At 44.0% G+C, this 24,354-nt stretch overlaps 1 pseudogene across 1 annotated transcript in view; it reads left to right on the top strand.

Moving 5' to 3' along the window:
* LOC310867706 (partitioning defective 3 homolog) overlaps positions 1–24,354 on the top strand; it is a 656,686-nt pseudogene that overhangs the window by 549,481 nt on the left and 82,851 nt on the right. Inside the window, exon 17 of the transcript XR_014571073.1 lies at positions 6,379–6,583. The product of XR_014571073.1 is annotated as a partitioning defective 3 homolog (transcript). The remainder of the gene's footprint in view (positions 1–6,378; positions 6,584–24,354) is intronic.

Raw genomic sequence — 24,354 nt, 5'->3', positions numbered from 1 at the left:
TAATATATGAAATATGTGTGTGCGTCACAATCATGGCACACCGAGCATAGCCCGAAACCTGTCGGCAGCACGCATGCATTAAGGCGCTGAACCGCTGGGTCCAGGTGTTCCCAAGGACACGGCATGTTGCCGTGCCAAAACCGTGTGTGTTGCTCTATAGCCGCGATAACGAAACCCCTCCGTGAGCGCTGATGCAACCGAGAGGTAACTCCACCTTAACAAGTAGACTGAGCAGTGAAGTATGTGTTGGAGGAACACTGGGCCCCCGTGGACGACATGGAATATAAAATAGACCACCAGCACGCCTCTCACACATTGACACGACGCAATGCTCTGCAATCGTGTGGAATTATAGTGTAGAACCTTTGAAAGTTGTCAGTTCTCTTTCATGGGTTTCGATCCCCTGTTGCAGACGGTAGTGATGAGAGTGTCGTGAAGAGAAGCATAAGAAGATGAAAGCCACAGCAAAGACAGAGACAATTTACAATTTAGGCATTTAGCAGACGCTCTTAATCCAGAGCGACTTACATTAAGCAAGAACAAAAAAGCATGGGAATACATCACATAAAACATTTATCAAGAAACATGCGTAAGCTAAGAAAGTAACAGTGGAATATCTATATAATGAAGCTATACATATAAACTATACATCTATACTACTATGCTATACATATGTACTATGACGTGCTATGACTATACATACAATGCAATTATAGTGCTGTCTACATAACCTGCTATAAGTCTGTATCAGATGCTATCTAAGCCAACAGAAATGCTATCTAAGGGGGTATAGGGTAAGTGCTATGGGCCATGATGGAGTCTGAAAAGGTGGGTTTTCAGACTACGGCGGAGAGACGGGTAGAAGTGAACGCTGCAGGAAATTGGGACAACTACAAGTTCTTGTTGAATACGTTTGAATCAACATCAAAATTAAAACCTTAGAAATGTAGACATCTCAATATACTGTATGAAATGGCTGCTATCACAAATATGAATTCTATAGTTGTACGTCATACTCCCCAGTCCCACACACACATGTCTGTGTTGTCACTGCTGTTGTATCCTATACTGACTCACCTGCCAGTGAGGAGCCCCCACCGGGAGGACCTTCGTCCTACTCCTCCTGTCCAACACTCCCTGCTGATGGGTGCCGCCCCCCCCCCCCCCCCCCCCGCCCCCATGATTAACGTACAGTGACAATTATCACCCGCCCCCCGAACACGGGCCAATTGTGTCCGTGTAGAAGACGCTCGACAAAGCCGTGAAAAGCATGACATTAGTGTGAAGTGTCCTGTTCCACTTAACTAACGTGCTGCGGCAGTTCCTCTGAACACGCCATTGCTTCTCCAGCCTCCTGCTAAATTACTGGACGTGTTCAATTAAGTGCGGCATTTCGAACCACCTGCCCAGAGAACGAAATGGCCCTCATTTGTCCTGTGTGGACATGACAGCCACCTTAATTACTGTAAAAGAGTAAGGACTAAGCATGTGCCAACAAAGGGAGAAATACCTATTCTGATTTCACATTTCACTTTATTGCATATTTCTGGCCTTTGCCAGGCGCTCTCTCTCTCTCTCTCTCTCTCTCTCTCTCTCTCTCTCTCTCTCTCTCTCTCTCTCTCTCTCTCTCTCTCTCTCTCTCTCTCTCTCTCTCTCTCTCTCTCTCTCTCTCTCTCTCTCTCTCTCTCTCTCCCTCTCTCTCTCTCTCTGTTGCGGTGCTGAAGGTAATCAGGGGCCACTGTCTCCCGCAGAGTATAAAAAACAGATAAATACGACTGAAACCAGATTCCTCACTCCAAAGGTTTCCAGTCTCACAGGTCACTGCCTGCATGTCTTCTCTCATTCTAAAGAACACAGCTGTTTTACAGGAACGCATTATGCAATCTAGTGTACATTGTTTTATTATATTGTATATCTCATGTATGTTCTCTCGTCAGAAGAGAACAAGTATGTCAGTAAATGAATAACAATAATGTTGTACGTAACAGGTACGTACTTATTCAGGGTCATGAGCTCCGCACCTAATCATTTACAAATGAAGCACTGTTAGCGCGACACCGCAACAAAGTACATCCAGCCCAAATGACTCCCTGCCTTATGACAAATAGCCCGCATAATACAAGTCATCACCGTGGTGATTGGAGTCACAGAATGCATGTCGTATCATTCACTGGGCCTCTGTGAAATGAAATGCCTTTCAGATTGGGCTTGGGAAGCTCGCCAGGGTAAATATTGTTGTCTGCTGCAAGTGATTACACACAATTGCTCCTAAGCTGCTAATTTGCGAAATGACTGTGATAATAGAAACAAATGTACTCTCTCAGCAAAGACGTCGAAGGATTTCCGAGATTTATTTTTTTCTTTATCTAATTGTAAGCATGTGTGTATGTTTGACTCGGCTTACTTTATAGACATCATGGGTCTCCTTTGCGTGTGCACGTGTCTCTGCATGTGTATTTGTGTGTTGATATGCGTGTACAGTACATATTGGTTCTGGAGGACGTGTCCACGCTAAAAAGTGGTCGTGTTTGCGAACACCCTCTCCGTCTTCATCATCTCCATATACCGTAGCGTCAGTGTGCAAAGATCTTGTGTAGTCGTTCCAATGTCATTGGTGTTCCCTCATTGAACCTACTGTATGCTGTCCCCAACAGTAGACCAATTCAACATGTTGAGGCATACAGTACAGCATCGTTTATGTTGTAATCAAGTGCTGGTTAACTTAACGGTGGTTAGCCAAATCATCTGTCATGGCTTTATGAAGTTCAATGAAAATCTTTAAACTACTCGGTGTTGGAAAGAAGGTTTTATGGTTCGCTTGGAAGTGGAAAAGTTGTAGTCGTTAAAGGTCTTCGTACAGTGACGAACAGAAATGGGATAAAGGTCTTCGTACAGTACAGTGACGAACAGTACAGTGACGAACAGAAATGGAAACAGTTGGTGTACAATAAATAATGCCATATGCCTACAGACAGTTATTTTCCCTTTCATGTTGCCACTTTATGTCACTCATCTGGTGACACTATTTCTGTACAGTATGTTACAAAGCAATGTGAAATGATTTGAAACATAGACAGTAGGGGTGGCAGAGAGCTTTTGTGTTTTTTTTACCCATTCTGACCTGAGATCAGATTCATACGAGGTTTCCACTGGACACACACTGGTCTGACGAACCCATTCTGACCTGAGATCAGATGCTAAAAATGTCAGTCGTTCTTCGATTTTTCAAAAATAGCAGACCTACAAGCTCGTATCGCGCCACTCGGTGGCGCGATATGAGCTTGTAGATCTGCTATTTTTAAATAGCTAAAGCGCGACACGATGCTAACACCAAAATGGGTTCCCATTCAGAATGGGTTAACAATATATTTATTGCATTTTCTTTTTTGAACAAACAGACAATACAACAAAACAATACATAATACATCAGACAATACAATTACTTAAAATGAAAAACAAACAAACAAAAGGAAAACAAGAACATACAGTACATAACATAAATACAGTATAATAAAATAAGGCCACTTAGAATGGTAACAACAACAGAGTCCTTATGGCCACAAGACCAAACAGCTGCAGAGAATACAATTAGACATTTTGAGAGCTTGCTGTTTGACTACCACTAAGATAGACAGTAGGGTGGCAGAGAGCTTGCTGTTTGACTACCACTAAGATAGACAGTAGGGTGGCAGAGAGCTTGCTGTTTGAATACCACTAAGATAGACAGTAGGGTGGCAGAGAGCTTGCTGTTTGACTACCACTAAGATAGACAGTAGGGTGGCAGAGAGCTTGCTGTTTGACTACCACTAAGATAGACAGTAGGGTGGCAGAGAGCTTGCTGTTTGACTACCACTAGATAGACAGTAGGGTGGCAGAGAGCTTGCTGTTTGAATACCACTAAGATAGACAGTAGGGTGGCAGAGAGCTTGCTGTTTGACTACCACTAAGATAGACAGTAGGGTGGCAGAGAGCTTGCTGTTTGAATACCACTAAGATAGACAGTAGGGTGGCAGAGAGCTTGCTGTTTGACTACCACTAAGATAGACAGTAGGGTGGCAGAGAGCTTGCTGTTTGACTACCACTAGATAGACAGTAGGGTGGCAGAGAGCTTGCTGTTTGAATACCACTAAGATAGACAGTAGGGTGGCAGAGAGCTTGCTGTTTGAATACCACTAAGATAGACAGTAGGGTGGCAGAGAGCTTGCTGTTTGAATACCACTAAGATAGACAGTAGGGTGGCAGAGAGCTTGCTGTTTGACTACCACTAAGATAGACAGTAGGGTGGCAGAGAGCTTGCTGTTTGAATACCACTAAGATAGACAGTAGGGTGGCAGAGAGCTTGCTGTTTGACTACCACTAAGATAGACAGTAGGGTGGCAGAGAGCTTGCTGTTTGAATACCACTAAGATAGACAGTAGGGTGGCAGAGAGCTTGCTGTTTGACTACCACTAAGATAGACAGTAGGGTGGCAGAGAGCTTGCTGTTTGAATACCACTAAGATAGACAGTAGGGTGGCAGAGAGCTTGCTGTTTGACTACCACTAAGATAGACAGTAGGGTGGCAGAGAGCTTGCTGTTTGACTACCACTAAGATAGACAGTAGGGTGGCAGAGAGCTTGCTGTTTGAATACCACTAAGATAGACAGTAGGGTGGCAGAGAGCTTGCTGTTTGACTACCACTAAGATAGACAGTAGGGTGGCAGAGAGCTTGCTGTTTGACTACCACTAAGATAGACAGTAGGGTGGCAGAGAGCTTGCTGTTTGACTACCACTAAGATAGACAGTAGGGTGGCAGAGAGCTTGCTGTTTGAATACACTAAGATAGACAGTAGGGTGGCAGAGAGCTTGCTGTTTGACTACCACTAAGATAGACAGTAGGGTGGCAGAGAGCTTGCTGTTTGAATACCACTAAGATAGACAGTAGGGTGGCAGAGAGCTTGCTGTTTGACTACCACTAAGATAGACAGTAGGGTGGCAGAGAGCTTGCTGTTTGAATACCACTAAGATAGACAGTAGGGTGGCAGAGAGCTTGCTGTTTGACTACCACTAAGATAGACAGTAGGGTGGCAGAGAGCTTGCTGTTTGAATACCACTAAGATAGACAGTAGGGTGGCAGAGAGCTTGCTGTTTGACTACACTAAGATAGACAGTAGGGTGGCAGAGAGCTTGCTGTTTGAATACCACTAAGATAGACAGTAGGGTGGCAGAGAGCTTGCTGTTTGACTACCACTAAGATAGACAGTAGGTGGCAGAGAGCTTGCTGTTTGAATACCACTAAGATAGACAGTAGGGTGGCAGAGAGCTTGCTGTTTGACTACCACTAAGATAGACAGTAGGGTGGCAGAGAGCTTGCTGTTTGACTACACTAAGATAGACAGTAGGGTGGCAGAGAGCTTGCTGTTTGACTACACTAAGATAGACGGTAGGGTGGCAGAGAGCTTGCTGTTTGAATACCACTAAGATAGACAGTAGGGTGGCAGAGAGCTTGCTGTTTGACTACCACTAAGATAGACAGTAGGGTGGCAGAGAGCTTGCTGTTTGAATACCACTAAGATAGACAGTAGGGTGGCAGAGAGCTTGCTGTTTGACTACCACTAAGATAGACAGTAGGGTGGCAGAGAGCTTGCTGTTTGACTACCACTAAGATAGACAGTAGGGTGGCAGAGAGCTTGCTGTTGACTACCACTAAGATAGACAGTAGGGTGCAGAGAGCTTGCTGTTTGAATACCACTAAGATAGACAGTAGGGTGGCAGAGAGCTTGCTGTTTGACTACCACTAAGATAGACAGTAGGGTGGCAGAGAGCTTGCTGTTTGAATACCACTAAGATAGACAGTAGGGTGGCAGAGAGCTTGCTGTTTGACTACCACTAAGATAGACAGTAGGGTGGCAGAGAGCTTGCTGTTTGACTACCACTAAGATAGACAGTAGGGTGGCAGAGAGCTTGCTGTTTGAATACCACTAAGATAGACAGTAGGGTGGCAGAGAGCTTGCTGTTTCAATACCACTAAGATAGACAGTAGGGTGGCAGAGAGCTTGCTGTTTGACTACCACTAGATAGACAGTAGGGTGGCAGAGAGCTTGCTGTTTGAATACCACTAAGATAGACAGTAGGGTGGCAGAGAGCTTGCTGTATACCACCCTGAGGGCGAGAAGCGACCGAGGTTGCGTGCACGCATCCGCCTGGGTGACGGCAGACTGCTGGGCGAGCGCTGCTGGGCGAGCACTTTGGCATGGGGGATCAGATCAACATAATGGAATTAATTGTATATATGGAGCGTGTCTTGAGCATACAGGGTTTCTCACTTTGTTTTCCTTTAACATTGTTGTTTGAATTGTTAAATAGTTTTTTTGCACTCTTTCCTCGTCCTCTCCCGCAGGTAACTACCAGCTGTCTCCCACGGTGAACATGCCTCAGGACGGACATCGTGATGATCGAGGACGACGGACCGCCCGCGCTGCCCGCCCACCTCGTCTCCTCCGGCCAGTCGTCGTCCACCAGCTCCACGACGACATGGGCTTTGTGGGAGGAGCAGAGCACCCGCCGGCGCCCTGGCTCCACAACCTGCCCAATCACAATGAAGCGTGAGTGGATTCACTTTTTGTTCTAAGCTCTGTGGCAGCAGGACCTTCTGAATGAATTATTCATCCTATGATGGACCTCATGCATGCGAGGTATATCATGACTGTGTGTGTGTGTGTGTGTGTGTGTGTGTGTGTGTGTGTGTGTGTGTGACTGTGTGTGTGACTGTGTGTGTGTGTGTGACTGTGTGTGTGACTGTGTGTGTGTGTGTGTGTGTGTGTGTGTGTGACTGTGTGTGTGTGTGTGTGCGCAGAACACACCACTTCAGCCCTATTCGCGCCATTTGAAATAGCCGATCTACAAGCTTGTACTGTAGATCGGCCATTTTCAAAAAATCTATATACATTTAGATTTTTGAACTTGCACAATGAGTGAGTGCTTTTAGTTTTGGTACTTTAAGTACATTTTGTTACTGCATTTAGAGTTAGATTTACTTTACGGTTGTGTGCCGATGTTGAGAATAGGCGAAATAGGCGATGTATGTACAAGCTCTGACGTGGTGTGAGCTGCAATTTTTGGTATGCGACGCGTACACAGTGTGTAACAAGTCTGGCACAGCTCCTAAACATCTATTCTAAATGCCTAACCCTTACCCCGAACCCAATCTTTTCCTAAACTCTAAAAACCTTTTCTTAGCCATAAAAACACTTCTCTTATGAGGACTAGAAAATTTGCCCTTACAATTTTGATCCTAAAAAAGCAGCAAGAGTAATTCCAGCATGCGCGCATGCACGCACACACGCGCGCACACACACACACACACAAACACACACACACACACACACACACACACACACACACACACACACACACACACACACACACACACACACACACAATCACACACATCTTTCTTTGTTCCAAGAACCAGAAGAGGAAAAGGCCTCTTATGCATTTTCTACATGATTGCAGTGTCCAATCATGTCCTCACACACGTCTCCACACCCACACGTCACTGTGGATGACAGCGGTTTCACCGACGAGGGGCCGGGAGGGTCCGAGCAGTCCGTCAATGTTCACATTATTTCTTTCCTATATGATCTGCTGGGTGGACAGATAGACGGAAAGATAATTGATTTGTCCCTTGTGCGGGAAATTGGTTTGCATCACAATCATAAAGTATTTCATCATAAAAGTCACCACTAGAAGAAAAAAACACGAGACCAGGCAGCAAGCACGTAGTTTTTAAAGTGAAGCCATCATGGAGTGTCCAGGGGGTCCCCAGAAAAATGTGTTAACCCATTCTGACCTGAGATCAGATTCATACGAGGTTTTCCACTGGACACACACTGGTCTGATGAACCCATTCTGACCCGAGATCAGATTCTAAAAATGTCAGTCGTTCTTCGATTTCTCAAAAATGGCAGACCTACAAGCTCGTATCGCGCCACTCGGTGGCGCGATACGAGCTTGTAGGTCTGCTATTTTTCAATAGATAAAGCATAACATGATGCTAACACCAAAATGGGTGCCCGGTCAGAATGGGTTAATTGCGACCGTGGGTCGCATTTACTATGAAACCTGCAAACCCTGTACACTCAAGACACGCTCCATATATGGCCAGTACAGAATTCAATCCATATGTTGATCTGACCCACCACACCAAAGCGCCAGCTCTCGCCAGCAGTCTGCCGTCACCCAGGCGGATAAAGGGCGAGGTCGCTTCTCGCCCTCAGGGGGTCTTAATGGTATAGTATAAACATTTGTTCAACAACTTTAACCCGACAAATGTTGGCTACAAGCCTGTGTCGCACCTTGGAAAAAATGGAAAATGTTGAAATATTGTGTGGGCGACAACATATTTTATGTAATAGGCGGTCTGCGGTCAATACATGTTCATTTGCTTTGACCACCAATGCCTAGCAGTTTACTGTCGTTACAGTTTCTCTTAGTCTTTTTTCTTTGCCTCAGTAGCAGCATTGCCAAACCAGCAGAGGATGAAACGCTCTCAATAAAAGCACAGTAGTAGAACATTGTGAACAGTGTTTTGTTGTGGACATTAAAAGATAGCGGGTTCTTTAGAAAGTGCATTATTGTGTCTTTAGTGCTTATGGAGTTAGTCCCATTTAAGCTTATATGACTGAGCGCAATGTCAAGGTAGTTTGGCTCCCCATTCATAGTGTTGGAGAAGTACAGCTTTCTAAAAAGAAAAATCTATGGACACTTCTTTGTTTAGACGCGTTTAGGAGAAGGTTTGGCTTCAGTGGAGGAATACTGGACCACTCGCCCCGGTGCGTGCCCGTTTTTCCTCCCGGAATTTTCCCCAGTGAGGGGATAACTTTGTAATATGCTATTGGCTGTTTGTATTCTTTTTGGAAAAATATAAAAGATACTCCTGTGGAAAGGCTATATTATTTTACTTATATTGACCCTATAAACAATTTAGTATTATTTAGTATATGTAAGGTTTTACCCACTGAAATGGTACCTCGTCAGATAATCCCCACATATCCTACAACAACTTCTGTGAACAGACTTCACTGTAGTAGCTTTCATAAATTATATTTGTACTTAGGCTGTTCTGCTGTCATGAAAGTTTATAGCCGTCTGCTGTCCAGCCTCTCCACCCCTCACTGGGGAACATTCTGGGAGGAAAACAGAAACGGGGCGAGTGGTCTTGTTACCCAGTGGAGATCCATGGCCCATGATCACCCGCATCACGTACAGTAGGATCGTAGTATCACCGAGACAGTAAGTGCTGCATATTAGACAGACGGATGAACTTACAAAGTGTCTGTTAGGAAAGAGCTGGTGTGTAAGATGATAAAATGCATCACGAGAGAGGGAGGGGGGGTATACTGTACTTACTCTGTCCTGCATTGCGACGCACTTTAGAACAGCTTTTTGTTTTACTTTCCTTTTCTTTCTATTTTAAAGAAAGAAAATAAATGTTACCAAAAAATAATAATGAAGTCATCTAAAATAATATATAATGTACATTGACATATTGTGACATACGGTACGGTAGCCAGAATAGGTTGAAATTGGTTAAAACACACCATAACCATAACTACCATTTCCGTATACTGTAGTTGTATACTTAATATTACAATAATAGTGTGTGGTTGTCTCAAAATCCCAAGGCACATCTGGATTTGTCTGAATTTGGCATGAAATTCGGCATTCAGCACACCATTTGAAAACCACATACTTGACTTAAAATTGACTTGAGAGGTAAATTGCAAGACCCTGTGTTTGTAATAAAATGCACTAGACGTTTCAAAAGCTCTTCAGGACAAATGCTGTCACTGCTATTGAACAAAAGTCACATGGATATACTGTACATTGCAGCTGTTTTCTATCGAGTGGGGGGATATTGTGAAGATTAAAACGAGGACAGAAAAATGTCAATAAATACTGGAGCTATCTGTTGAGCGCGGTGCTTTTTGTTACTGCTCTCCAAGTGACAAAAGAAGATGCCGAGTTGGTTTGCACTTTCCACTACCATGCACTACCCACACTAACATGCAGGACATGGGTAGAATTTCCCCTGCCCCTGTGTTGGACACTGGCCATGGTTCTGACCTGAGATCAGATTTAAAAAAAATGTCAGTCGTTCTTTGATTTTTCAAAAATAGCAGACCTACAAGCTCGTATCGCGCCACTCGGTGGCGCGATATGAGCTTGTAGATCTGCTATTTTTCAATAGCTAAAGCATAACATGATGCTAACACCAAAATGGGTGCCCGGTCAGAATGGGTTAATTGTGTTTGCAGCATGTTCTTGCATTTTATTTTGTCTCCGTGTGTCCCTATAGCCGTTTAATCCTGCATGGTTTTTAATTATAAAAGTTTAATTCCACGTTTATTTACCCGTGTGAGGGGATTCCAGGGAGTATACCCAACCGAAAGCTAACTTGCTTTCCAAAGGCTTTCCAGGTATGGGTCTCCATATGCTTAATATTTTAATCGAAATGACCACATGAACCGCAGCATCCCTTTTCTGGGCATGTCTTAACCCATTCTGACCTGAGATCAGATTCATACGAGGTTTTCCACTGGACACACACTGGTCTGATGAAACCATTCTGACCCGAGATCAGATTCTAAAAATGTCAGTCGTTCTTTGATTTTTCAAAAAATCGCAGACCTACAAGCCTATGAGCTTGTAGATCTGCTATTTTTCAATAGCTAAAGAATAACATGATGACAACACCAAAATGGGTTGCCCGTTCAGAATGGGTTAACAGGCAAACATTTGGAGAGAAAAGAATAGCAGCTCTGCAAGCTCGCAATGGGATGTGTTGTCAACAATTAACATGGAAAAAAAGAACGGGACCAAGTACAGTATAGTCCGGCCAAATGAAGTATAACAGGGGTTTACTTGATAGACGTTGAGTGGTCTTAGAACAGTAGGACAGGTATCACGTCTACACATGTAATCAGACACCGCTACGACCTGACCATTTCTATCAGGATCATGAACGTGCAGTGGAAACATTATTGTCATACTGTACCATGCATTGACAGTCTTCTTTTCTGAGGCCTTCTTCTTCTTTGCAATTTACAATTACAATTTACAATTTAGGCATTTAGCAGACGCTCTTAATCCAGAGCGACTTACATTTAAGCAAGAACAAAAGCATGGGAATACATCACATGAAAGCATTTATCATGAAACATGCGTAAGCTAAGAAAGTAACAGTGGAATATCTATATGATGAAACTATACATACACTATACATATAGACTATACATATTTACTACTATGCTATACATATGTACTATGGCGTGCTATGACTAAATACAATACAATTATAGTGCTGTCTACATAACATGCTATATATCAAATGCTATCTAAGCCAACAGAAATGCTATCTAAGGGGTTAGGGTAAGTGCTATGGGCCATGATGGAGTCTGAAAAGGTGGGTTTTCAGACTACGGCGGAAGATTGGTGCTTGCTCGGACAGCCGCTATTGGACGGAAAGGACGGCGCACATACAGTACTGACACACTGCACTGGAGGGGCTTTTTATTACAGGAGGGCAGACGGTCGGCCAATGGAAACATTCCTTTTCCTCCTATTATTCCCCCTTTTATTCTTTCAGTCTCCTTGGAGCTAGCCTGACCTAAGCAGAGACATTTCTGGCCTAGATGGGAGGGTCGCGTCTCAGAAAAGCGCGCACCCTGATTGGATCTCATCGATCTGTCCGTCACCCCCGGCCCCTCCTCTCCCCCCTAGTGCAGCGCTACGTCACATCATTTAGAGCGACGCCTACGCGGAAGGGTTGACTCCCACTTTTAGACTGGTTCAGCCCACGGCTTTTTCCAGGCTTTCATCTTTCGCGCAGACGAAATGAAAGCCTGGGTATCGAGGCTACCTTGGAGCCAACACTCTCCTCCCCCCTCTCTCTCTCTCTCTCCTCTCTCTCTCTCTCTCTCTCTCTCTCCTCTCTCTCTCTCTCTCTCTCTCTCTCCTCTCTCTCTCTCTCTCTCTCTCTCTCTCTCTCTCTCTCTCTCTCTCTCTCTCTCTCTCCTCTCTCTCTCTCTCTCTCTCTCTCTCTCTCACTCTCTCTCTCTCTCTCTCTCTCTCTCTCTCCCTCCCTTGCGACTTGTTTATTATGAATTATGAATTAATTATGAATTTTCCCAGCATGCCATGTTGTTGTCCATGTGATGTCAGAGGTTTTGTCATACTGGATTAGGTCCAGACTCAGAGCACATGACGTACCTTCACTCACATAACACCCGCTCACTGAACATGCGCACGCACGCACGCACGCACGCACGCACGCACGCACGCATGCACAATTGTGTTTTGTGTATCACTGCCTAGGGTTACTGTGCATTATTCATATCTATCAAGCATACGTTGTCTCTTATTCGGATCTACAAGCTTGAGCTCGCTGAGATCTGTAATTGTAGATCTGCTATCCAGTTATCCAGTATCCACTGTTTATTTTTACTGCAATAGAAAAAAATTATACATGCCCGTAATTAGGGATCTAAAATGTTATTCTTACATAAATGTCCCCATCTACTGTACTTCCATGGCCAACTTTGTTTGGATTGGCATTTTTTTTTTATTGTTGTTTTTGTTTTTTTTGTCACAAGGCAATGTTGAGATGAGATGAGATATACTTTATTGTCCCACAAGGGGAAATTTGTCTTGGGCAAAAGTGCATTAGTACATACATCAACGCTTTTTAAATCAGACAGACAATACAAAAAAGACAATACACAGTAGCAGCTAAGTACAAGTCACAAGAGTATCACAAGAGAAGTGCAAGTTGCAATAAGAGAAGGTATATAATATAAAAAAGTGTATTCACAGTTTATAGAATCACAATCACAGTAAAGTGCAATAAATAACTGATGAAGGTCAAGAAGTCCCTTCCCCACTAAGAACTATGAACTATGTGGCGGTTGTTTAGTAGAACAATTGAAGTGGGAACAAAAGAAAGTTTGAAGCGGTTGCTCTTGCAACGACACGCTCTGTAGCGTCTACCAGAGGGTAACAGCTCATACTCTGAAGATAATATATGTGAAGGATCAGACTGAGCACCGTTTTCTCAAAGATTGTCTGAAGAGATGGAGAATCTTTCCTACCAATTACCTTCATGGCTGTTTTTTAGCAGCAGCACTAGAGCCCGGGTCGCCACTGAGCAGCGCCACCGGAAGTGTTCACAAGTTGCGACAACTTGTGAGCAGAAACGTCTAGTAGGATGCCATAGCTTAAGAGGACACTGACACAATGTCTGTCTCTCAAATCACTATACTTGTGAGGACATTTGAGTTTAACTATAAACACACACACACAAACAAACAAAAAATCACACACACACAGAGTGCGAGATAAGTAAAACAGGCATACAAGGATTATGGAGATATGTCTCTATCTCCCGGGAGAACTGGGAACTGTGACTGTTTTTAATGCAGCTCTGCTGGGCACAGTGCAATCTGAATCCCCCCCACCCCCCACCCCATTTTCCCTCACTGTATATAGTATCTTTTCCCTTTTTTGCTTCCCATATGATGAATTCCTGTTCTGTTCTTTACCTACAGAGAAATGTCTATTTGTATGTCTCTAAATGTTTGTATGTCTTTAAATGTTTTGATGAATTGAACAATGTGGACCCTGTTGTAAACAAGTGTAATGCTTAATTGGGTCGTCCACTCACAGTTGACAGTCTTTGTATTGAGTTTGTGCTTAAAATGTACTGTAAATTCTACAAACTGTTAATAAAGATTTCAATCAATCAATCAATGGGGGGTCCTAGCTGTACTTACTGAATATGGAACATGGATGTTCTCACCTCTGCCCCCACCCCCCCCCCCCCCCCCCCCCCCCCCCCAGCCCCCCCCCCCAGCCCCTCCCCCAGCCCCGCTCATGTGGGAGGCCCCTGGCCCAGGCTGGATACTGCATACTGTATGCACCAACGCACACACACACACACACACACACACACAGTGACTGCATACTGAATGCTCTGCATGGTCGACTTGCTTGTAAAGATAAAGAATCCTTTTCAAATTGGGCTCACAGCTCTCCTGCCTGTCTTCGTCACTGTTTTACTTTTCTCTCTGTTTCCCTCTCTTATTGTTGTTCAGGTTCCCCCTCCTGTATTCCTACGCTTTGGAAGTTCAATCCCGAAAAGAAACAGTTTTGCACGTGGTTTACACTCGACAGAGATGATATCCTATATATGCATATTGCCACATTCATTTTAAACAAATTAGAAATGTTCAGGAAAAAGACGCTTTTAAAATTGCCCCCCAGCTGGTCTAAATAGGTCAGATAATTTCCTTTTCATGTGTTCCAAACAGTGTTCTGATGATGTGACCCACACCATGGTGTGTATAAGGGGTGTCTGTGTGGCCACAAGATGAATGGTTGTTTGGGAGGCTTTAGGACGCTCTCCCTCACTTCTACATCGCACACGCCGAGGGAAGGGCATCTTGCCTGAATGTGGTCTGTGTGGCAATAAATATGCAATTTGGAGCACTGTCCTGGCCTTTCTTTATTATTATTATTAAAGGAGAATTCCATACTAAAAGGCTTTCTTACCTTTCTTTGTAGTTGTTACGTCCCCATCAAGAGGTCCAGGTGTTATTTTGTGAAAAAGCTCCTCATTGGCTGTTTCCCTTACCATAAGCCCTAAATGAATTGCATTGAATTGAATGGGATGTATGGGGTGTTGTGCTAATTCGCTTATTTCCATCGCTCAAAATTATAATTTCTTTGTATATATCCTCTCTTCATAATGTAAATAATATCCCAAGCGGCACACTTTACTACTTCTTTCAATGGAAATAAGCGAACTAGCATAACACCCCATAGCCCATTCAATTCCCATTCAATGCAATGCAATTCATTGAGGGCTTATGGTAGGGAAAATAGCCAATAAGGAGTTTTTGCACAAAAAACACCTGGACCTCTTTGGTGGGGACGTAACAACTACAAAGAAAGGTAAGAAAGATAAGAAAGCATTATAGCATGGAATTCTCCTTTAACTACTAAGGATCCAGAACTGCAGTTTTCATGTTTAGAATCATGAGTTATTTTTTTGTTTGAGAGGCAGAGAAATCCCATCTCACACGAGACGGCATTAAAATACAATGGCCTACTTTTTAAAACTTCCCTGGCCGTTATGTGTATGTGCGTGCATGCGTGTGTGCGTGCGTGCATGGCAGCGCGTACCATGTGTGTGGTAGTGTTTGCGTGCTCTGGTGTATAGGAGCTGTTTCGTCTCTGTTGCGAGTGCTGAGTGTGATTATGAATTTATGGAGTATCTTCCAGTGTAGGCTTATATCGTGTGTGTGTGTGTGGTTGTGTGTGTGTGTGTGTGTGTGTGAACAGAGTACAACAACTTTGCCAATAAATATTAAACTCCCTTCAATTAACCTACAAATACTACAAATTAATATTGCAATTAACCCCCTGCTGAAATGCAAAGATTTTTTTCCCGTTTGTCTTCCTAAACGTAGCATATACTGTAGGCCTACTGAATATTTAATGAATATATCCATACATTGAATCGATGAATCTCAAATCTAAAGCTAAACAGGAAGGCCGGAATGTCGAATGATTTACAATGAAACAGATAAGACTCGCTGGGAATTTCCAACGAGATGTACGCTTTGCGAAATTAATCTATATGAATTACTCCGGACTGCAGAAACCGTGAAAACCCACCATGTCAGGAGCGAGACGGAGCGTGGAATCATGGGAGCTCGTTAAAGACGCAGCCTCTGGTTTATCAGTGCTGGAAGAGGTACTCACATTTTGTACTTGTAGTAAAAGTAAATACTGCAATATATACATACAAAATGTAGGCCTGTAGTATTGGTATCAAAATGTACTTAAATTATCAAGTAGAAAGTAATCTTCATGCTGAACGTCCCATTTCACACGTTTAAAAATGTATACAAATCTTTTGAAAATGGCAGATGTGCAAAATGTGTCACATCTTTAACTTGTATAGACAGGGCTGCACATAAGTGGTGCGCAGGTGCGCATGCGCGGTAAAAATTAAAAATGCGCTGTCAATCAAGCGCCGGGAAGCGCTTCTGCGTACCAACAGCTGGGGCCGCCCAGAATGATTATTATGGCCAGAATACTAGAAAATGTTGTGGCGAGAGCATTTCCCACCGACTGCCACTCAAAGTGGCTACTGGCCCAATCACAGCGCGTCCTTACTCATAAGGGGGAGGATCCATGCTTCTTTCTGAGTGCTAGGAGCCTGGGAGGAGGCGGAGGGCGGTTGACAGGAAAACCTTACACAATTAGTTTCGTCTTCTCTTCTCCGTTTCAGATAGCAAACTACTGTAGTCCCCGGTGTAAAAGGTCATGCTTTGGATGCTTTGCACTCTTCCCATTTGCCGCTGTGCTTGTGTTTGTTTTCCGGCTGCTGGAGCAGCATGGTTGCTCGTGTGCGATGCCGTCTCAAAACCCGAATCCGAGGCAGAAACCATATTAGCGTCTCTCACAGCCTAGGCACCGGCCACCGACTTTTTACGGGTACTAAGGTTTTAGTTCCGACATAGTGGAGTGGGAAGAGTTTAAAGCATTGCGGACTGGCACTGCTGCTGCCCAACATGAACACCGTGTCTCGACATACTGTCCCTTATTATCGTAAAGTCGGGTAGTGTACACTGTTTATTTTTTTCACCGAGGAGCCATGTGTGTCTGACTGTCTGACTACGTACGTCGCCTCATCTAAAAACAAAAGGGAACTAGGGAAGCCTGATGTATGATTCGCCGTACGATGTGTCGCATGTTAAAAAAATAGCTGATCTGCAAGCTCACAACGTGTCGCAACACGTTGTGAGCTAGTAGATTGGTTATTTAAATACAAAATAATACAAAATCTAAATATTGCTTTGATGCTCATATCATATTATCCTTAAGTTGTTAACTTGTTTTTATTATAATATGCATTCCATAGGGCTGGACCACACATGGACCTAGATTTTAGCAAATTTATATATTTTTAATAATGGGATGAATCTACAACAAGAGCCATTCTAGGGCTAAATCTAGAGTTGCAATACCCTCCATTGACTCCCCACTCATCCAATAAATATTGTTTTGCTATAAGTTATTCATCCCTCTTTTATCCATCCGGCGAGACGGGTCGCCGCATTTTAGGAGCACCAAGCAACTCCTCCAGGTGCTCTTCTGAGTACTAGACCAAAAAAGTTGTGTGCAGCCCTGTGTATAGAGCTCGGCTATTTTCAAATGGCCGAAATGTATATACTGTGTAGGGCTGAAGTGAGTAATCATGTATGTTGGGTAATAATAATCAAAAACTACAAAATAACAAATAAATGTAGTGGAGTAAAAAGTACAATATTTGAAATACTCCGCCACTGCTTCTGGTTATCTGAGATCTCTCTGAGTGATGTATAATCCATTCTAAACGGGCACACATTTTGGTGTCAGCATCATGTTATGCTTTAGCTATTGAAAAATAGCAGATCTACAAGCTCATATCGCGCCACCGAGTGGCGCGATACGAGCTTGTAGGTCTGCTATTTTCTTGAAAAATCGAAGAACGACTGAATTTTTTTTAGAATCTGATCTCAGGTCAGACCAGTGTGTTGTCCAGTGGAAACCTCGTATGAATCTGATCTCAGGTCAGAATGGGATAAGGAATGCCTGCCTGTCTGCGGTCTCCACCTGGCCGTTTGGCCACGGTGAATGATGTAGTGCAGAGACGCAGTAGAGGGGCACAGCCCAACTCACTCTACCGTTCCATTCCAGACCTCAGCCAATTGTCAGCAAAGATGGATGCTTGTTATTTGAATCTCTCGCGGCCGCGGCGCACCGCGGTACAGGTGCACCGCAAAGATGACAAGCTTAACAAGTCATTATTTCTTGCATTCAGACTTGTTCAGGTTCTGCTTCCAAGCTATTCAATCATTTCACAGCATTGGCAGGAGATTTTGCTGGTTTTCAGAATTTTCTCATTGCCATAACAATGGGACTTGTTTTTCGAGAAATATGAAGTAATCATGAGGAAAAAAGTTATGTTAGTGTCTTGAAACTATAGTCCTGACATTAAACAAGTGAAAATGATCAAATATAAACGGCAAATTATATACCAGTGCATTGAGATAACTAAGCCTGAAGATAACTAAGTTTCAACGCTAACTTCTTCATTTGCTACAACTTTTAGTGTCACTGCCTCAGTGATCTCGCCCACTGCCACATGCATATTTACATTTAATGGCTTCCCTATCTAATCCTTGACGAGGCGCCGTCAACTTTTCCTGAACCCCCCCAACCCCCCTCCCCAAACTCAAAAATGTTTAGATTTTTTTTTTTTTTCAAAGTAGCGTTTGTTTGGCAGAATCCAGTAACGAGACAAAACACAGAGCAGCCTCTCTCATGACGCTGTGCCGGCATCGCCAGAGGAGTTGAGACGACCTAGAACCAAGTGATGAAAGCTTTTTAAGAAGCCTGACAGAGATCTGTGTGACGGCTTCTCTCACTATACAGTATACCTCTCTGATTGTTTTCCTCATCAAATGGTAACATTGTTTTGTCACAGTGCTATGGAGGCACTTCAATAGATGTGCACTTGCTTGTTGTTTTTCCGACTGTAGCTCATTTGACAAGTTAGGGCCCTTATACACAAATCATTCTGCTTTTTCAAAAGACTTTCAGAACAAAATACAAAATAAAAATAATCCCCAAATGTACCAAAAAAACTGCCTTTTAAGAAATGGCGAGAAATAGCCTAGAAGCTCCCGTCGTGAGATTTGTAGACAGAAATGTTTAAATTAAATAAAAAGATTAACACCACCAATTATTATTTACAAAAATGCCTATGGCAATTGAAAGAAGTCTTTAAACTATAGCGACTTGGAAAGGGGAAAGTATTTATAACAATGATACAGTAATACAATCCAAGTCTGGTCAAATCCCCATCGTAACCAGCGACACCTGCTACGACATTAATGAGAACTGCAGGGAATTTGGCACTTCCGTGTTGGCTTGATTTAAAAACCTCAATGCTTATCGCCTGGTTTCGAGAGAACCAGTGTGGGAAGCCCTGGCATTGTGAACCCTACCACCACGCCACCTGAATCACAATGCAAATACTGAGCAGAGAAGGAGATACGAGTAAGATAGTGTGTTTCTATATGCTCTACTCTGTGTGTCTCTGCACACGTACGCCATATAACCTTTTTTTTAAGTATATTTTTCAGCTCAGTATATTTTTCAGCTCATTAGCTTTCTCCACCATATGTTATCTTTAACATTCATGACACATTTTGCAGAGGCGAGACAGGATGAGGTTAGGGGTGTGTGTGTGTGTGTGTGTGTGTGTGTGTGTGTGTGTGGGGGGGGGGGGGGGGGGGGATCCTGCGTTGACATCTATTGCCCGCTGCGGATCCATCCGTTATGTGCAGCCCTTTTGATCTGTCTCTTCCCTTTGAACCCAGACAGACAGACAGACAGACAGACAGACAGACAGACAGACAGACAGACTCTGGTTTCAATTTCCTTCCATATCCTTTCTTTTTTTATGTTGTCAAAATAATGAATCCCTTTTGGTGGAGAGGAGGATGTCTGAAGCCCAATGCATACTGTACGACACCAGGCACAGGTTAGCGATACCCACAGGCACTGCACCAGAGGTAGCCCTATACTGATTATGTCATTTTTACAGCAATATATTTTTGCAGCAGTTCAATGGAATGACTTGCCTTCCAGCCTTAAGATGATCAGTTCCTCTGGGGGGGTGCCCCAAGTTGGGGGTGTTTTGGAACAATATTCACAAATCACTGTGTTCAGTATTTAATACTCCCAATACCTTTTAACTTCACAACCTTGTACCTGGGCCACATTGAATGTCTTAACCAGTCGAGATACACAAAGCTACTGCAGGTGCTCTTGGCAGCCAGCAAAAAGTCAATAACAAGAAGATGGCTAACCCCAATCACACCCACAATGGACGATTGGCATGGAATAGTCCTGGATATTTTCAAAATGGAGAAATTAACATACATGTTAAGAACTAGATTAGACAATTTCTACCAAATGTGGAACAACTGGATAGTGCACATTGCCCCTCTGAGAGCGGACTGTGTGTGATCTCACTGGTCCTTTGCCTGCTTTACGATTGTAGAAAATGTTTAAAGGTGCAGTGAAATGAAAAAGAAGTTTTTCACACTTTTAGACCATATCCGTGGTCATCATATAGGCATACCTAACAATGGATGCCAATTTTTTTTGAAAATTCTCATTTCTCTCATTTCTTTGTCCCCCTCAGCAATAGTGTATATACTTTCGTTTGTTTTTGTTTTTGTTGGTTGTTGTTGTTGTCTGTCTTTTTCTGCCCACTCTTTTCTTTTTGTCCTCCTGAAATGTTTCAACCCGAAGTGATATTGCCCTGTTTGTCCCTGTTTAAAGGACAACTTTAGTTTTTTTTTCAACCAAGGTTCATGTTTTAGGTTGTTATTAGAGAAACTAAAAGGTGAGTGTTAATTCTTTTTCATTTGCTGCTTTCTTTCGTTTTAGGGATTTTAGCTGTTTTCGACAGGGGGGGCGGGGGCATTCGAGCATGGGGCTAAATATGTATTTTTTTACAAAATGTTATGGTGATTTCATTTTATTTTATTTACTATAGTCCTAATAAACCCCAATAAATTACATCTGGCCACAAAAGATCACAGGATCTACTGAATGTGTCAAACTGACATATTGAGCCTATACACACAGTATAAGCCTTCCCCCAGTAGGCTACCTTCACATTCAGTAGATCCTGTGATCTTTTGTGGCCAGATGTAATTTCCTGGGGTTTATTAGGACTATAGTAAATAATAAAAAAAGAAATCACAATAAAATGTTGTACAAAAATACATATTTAGCCCCATGCTCGAATGCCCCCGCCCCCCTGTCAAAAACTGCTAAAATCTCTAAAACGAAAGAAAGCAGAAAATGAAAAGAAATTAACACTCATCTTTTACTTTCTCTAATAACAACCTAAAACATGAACCTTGGTTGAAAAAAACTAAAGTTGTCCTTTAAGTACATTGTGTTATAATCGTATGTAATACACACCACCTGCCCACCTCAAGAATGAACACAAATGCACACACGCCAAGCACACATTATGCACGCACAGTCGCTCGCACACATACACGCATTCAATCAGTAGTGAATAATAATTGCAATCAAATCAAGGACATCTCCACTCCCTCCTTCACAGGGATCAGGAAAGGGTAAGGGGGATGGGGGGGGGGGGGGGGTGCTGAGTGTGTGCCAGGGTCAGGGGCCCGGCCCACTCAATATCCCCCCATCCGTATGTTCCGAAGCATGAGGCCCACCTCAGCAGCGTCCATCGCTGTCTGGATCTTAATTGAAAGTATTGGAGGAGGTGGACAGAGCGGGTGACCACCTCTATTTGCATAATGACGAACAGTTTGCAATTAAGGAGAAGAGAAGTCTTCCAGCACGGACAGACGGGGTGGTATATTATTGAGGATCTGATTATGAGCTCTGACACATGCGGACGCACAGTCTCCATCAGATCCACATCTGCTACTTTTTATGCTTTTACATGTGTGACAATAATAGTGGGATCAAAGTGGGGGACGTTAATCTATATGAAAAGAAAACGGAACAGTCAGAATATAGAGAGATAAGAGGTTTCAGCCCGACGGCAACGGAGCTGTACTGTATACACACATGATGACGTACAGTAACAGGACAGCACACACATGTACAGCACAGTGTGGCGACGAGGTGCGCTTGTCTAACGCATGTGTGCCTGTACTGTACATGTGCGCATGGTGTACAGTAAGTAGGCTATACTGTCTGTAACCACAGTACACGTGTAGCATGAGCGTCAGCTCCCGATTCCCTGCCATTTATCCAGGCGTAAACCTGCACTTATTTGGGTCACGGACTCAATGCCAAATAAAAGCACCCCCCAAAAAAATAATACTAATAATATAAATATAAATAAACTCAATTATGTCTGTCACTGGCATGATGCTGCTCTCCTGTTGACAGCATCTGACTCTCCCGTGAGACGAACGGACGGACTCCGCCCGACATGGGAGGAGGGGGCAGGAGGGAGGAGGGAGGAGGGGGCAGGAGGGAGGAGGGGGCAGGAGGGAGGAGGGAGGAGGGGGCAGGAGGGAGCAGGGGGCAGGAGGGAGGAGGGGGCAGGAGGGAGGAGGAGGGAGGAGGGAGGAGGGGGCAGGAGGGAGGAGGGAGGAGGGAGGAGGGGGCAGGAGGGAGCAGGGGGCAGGAGGGAGGAGGGGGCAGGAGGGAGGAGGGAGGAGGGGGCAGGAGGGAGCAGGGGGCAGGAGGGAGGAGGGGGCAGGAGGGAGGAGGGGGCAGGAGGGAGGAGGGAGGAGGGGGCAGGAGGGAGCAGGGGGCAGGAGGGAGGAGGGGGCAGGAGGGAGCAGGGGGCAGGAGGGAGGAGGGGGCAGGAGGGAGAGAGAGAGAGAGAGAGAGAGAGAGAGATGACAGAGCACATGTATTATGCATTCATTCATCTCGCTTTTCTGCTCTCATCGTGGAAGAGCATGAAAGAAGAAAGAGAAAAACATGCACGTGCGCGCACACACACACACACACACACACACACACACACACACACAGGAGAGGATGGGAGAGGAGAGGGGTCCTCAAAGTGGGGTCCGGACAACACAATCATGTTAAACACTTGTTGAATCATTTTAGATATATTTTTACAGAATGTTCTCTTCTAGGGGTCCCTGGCACAAAACATTTTCCGGTGGAGGTCCGCGGCCAAATATACTGTACATCAATTTGGGGGTCCTGCTCTAAACTAACGGGACAGACAGACAGACAGACAGACAGACAGACAAAATGGCCAACGGTTCGGTTCGAAAAGACTCCTGTCACAATCGTATGTAGTGAATTGGATGTGTGTGTGTGTGTGTGTGTGTGTGTGTGTGTGAGCCATATACAGTAGGAGTCATAGAAACCACACTCTAGCGTGTGTCATAATAATACATCTCTGGGACATTCTTGTAAAAATACCTGCCAAAGGACTGGCCACATTGTGTCTCCCTTAGCAACAACGTGGCGGAAGCCCACATAATTAGCCTGACGACAGGGTGTAATCTTCAGGTCAATTATAACCTGGGCATCACAGCTACAGTACCACAGTACAGTGATTGGCGATATCAAGTCAATGTCATGCTTTGCACCCTTTACCCGTCGTTAATTGTCCAATGAACCGGCAACGCCGGTATAAAGATGTATTATGTTATAACTGTGTCGTTTGTGATGCTAAATAGGGAATGAGAAGGTATACTTTTGTGTCAAAGAGTCTTGAAGTATTTTGTGCCCCCGTGGCCTTCTTTTTCAGAATCCATTTGGATATAACGTCGCCTCATCGCTCATTCTTTAAGCAGTGTTTAAAAGTGATTTCCACTATTCTGAGCAGATGCTTTTCCCCGGCGTTCACGGTCTTCCCCTCATTCAAAATTAACTGGAGTTGAGGATTGCTCAGAGGCAAATGCACAGTCTCAACTTTCCACATGTCTCTCTCTCTCTCTCTCTCTCTCCCTCTCTCCTGTCTCCCTAACGGGAAGTTAAATGTGTGAAACTGCTCATTGGAGGTGTTGCTAAGTGATGCATGCTAAAAGCTCTCCATGCACACAATGGCTTAGGCTCCTCACCTCTTCTTTCACCTCCCATTCGATATATTTCCTTTCCCCACTGAAGCGTCTTCCTCTCCCTCCCCGACCATAACAACAGAGGTGTCTCAAAAGTGCAGCTCAATTTTGAGAAACAGTCATTCTGTGCATTAACCCGTTCTGACCTGAGATCAGATTCACACGAGGTTTCCACTGGACACACGCTGGTCTGATTAACCCATTCTGACCTGAGATCAGATTCTAAAAATGTCAGTCGTTCTTCGATTTTTCAAAAAATAGCAGACCTACAAGCTCGTAGCGCGCCACTCGGTGGCGCGATATGAGCTTGTAGATCTGCTATTTTTCAATAGCTAAAGCATGACATGATGCCAACACCAAAATGGGTGCCCGGTCAGAATGGGTTAAGAAGGGAGTGATGGCTGGCAAGGTGCTCCTACGATACGATTGACCATTTCACACGGTGGCCATTTTGCTCTTACGGCATAGTAATAGGATGTATGCCAGGGGTCTTCAACAGGGGAATTCTAGGGGGTCCTCAGAGATACTGTAGGGGGGATGCCAAATCCTTTTGTGAAAGGAAAGGGACATGATTTTTACCAACATTAGCCGAAAATAGCAGATCTACAAGCTCACAATGCGTCGTGATCAGACCAAATACTGTGTCAAAGGTCAAGTTTACC

This window comes from Protomyctophum parallelum (genome assembly GCF_964188405.1).
Source record: "Protomyctophum parallelum genome assembly, chromosome: 12".
In the NCBI taxonomy this organism is placed as follows: Eukaryota; Metazoa; Chordata; class Actinopteri; order Myctophiformes; family Myctophidae; genus Protomyctophum; species Protomyctophum parallelum.
The sequence above is the reverse complement of the archived record's forward strand: the minus strand, read 5'-3'. Positions and strand labels throughout refer to the sequence as shown.